Source organism: Dromiciops gliroides, chromosome 1 (assembly GCF_019393635.1).
Source record: "Dromiciops gliroides isolate mDroGli1 chromosome 1, mDroGli1.pri, whole genome shotgun sequence".
In the NCBI taxonomy this organism is placed as follows: domain Eukaryota; kingdom Metazoa; phylum Chordata; class Mammalia; order Microbiotheria; family Microbiotheriidae; genus Dromiciops; species Dromiciops gliroides.
In genome coordinates, this window is record NC_057861.1 from 176,692,717 (window position 1) to 176,693,961 (window position 1,245).

Consider the following 1,245-nt stretch of genomic DNA (forward strand, 5'->3'; position numbering starts at 1 on the left):
TGTCCTCTGGGAAGATTCCACAGGAAAGGGAATATCCACTTAAAAAGGAATTGGATTTTTCCATAGCCCGATGTCACAGATGTAACAAGGAAGTGTTTCTATGATGGCGGAACATGCTGTGAAGGATACTCTGCAGGGACTCTAACACCTGCTCTGGTGGGAGCCAATCACCAGAAACATCTGCTCCCTGGGGGGTTCCACCTGGGGTCCAGACTGGATGCCTCCAAAGCTATCTTGTTTCTTTTCCTTCTGTACCATGTTTCCTCCTCCCTTGAGAATCCAACACTCCTTTCAGTGCTTCCCACATTGATTCTTGCTTCTTGTTCTGTTGCCAGAGAAACCGGCAGAAAGGGGGCAAAGCTCCCAATGAGAGCCTCTGGCATCTTTCTCTGAGTGAGGTGGCATGTAGCAGTGCACAGAAGAACCACTTCAGCTTTTGGGCCTTTGTGACCCTTGAAGGACCAACCATTGGGGGTTTATCTTTCCATAAAATAACAAGTTTGCCTTAATGGAAAATGCTCAGCTTAACATCATAGAATGATTCCCCCTCTTTCCTGTATGTATGAATTTCTTATGGGTTTCAATCATTATGATTATCATGACCATTCCCCCACCGGGGAAAAGGATGTCGAGTGTAGACAGCTAGTTGGTGCAGTGGATAAAGCACTGGCCCTGGATTCAGAAGGACCTGAGTTCAAATCTGGCCTCAGACACTTGACACTTACTAGCTGTGTGACCCTGGGCAAGTCACTTAACCCTCATTGCCCTACAAAAAAACAAACAAAAAAATGATGGAGAGTGTGGCAATATGTCAGGAACAGAGTCTCTCTTATTAGGAGGTACAATTATGCATCCTAAAGCTTCCCTCCAGTTGTAATATATTGTGAGGCTCCCAGATCTCACCCATGTCAATTCAGCAAATGTCTATTAAGCAACTATTCTGTGTAAAGCAGAAAAGAGAAAACAAAATACACCCCGCATCTAGTGGCTGTGCTCAAGGAGTTTACAGTCTGCTTCGGGGGATGGTGGAGGGGGTAGAGGATACAACCTGGATGCAATTAGGTAAATAGGATGTAATTGGAAGAGGAAAAGAGTCCTAACAGCTGGAGAGTCAAATGGTACCTGAGTTGAGCTTTGAAAGGAGCTTGTCATTCCAAGAGTTAGAGGTAAGGAGGGAGAGCTTTTTAGGCATGTGCAAAGACATGGAGATATGCTGAGTTTGGGGAACAACAGCTAATAAATCCG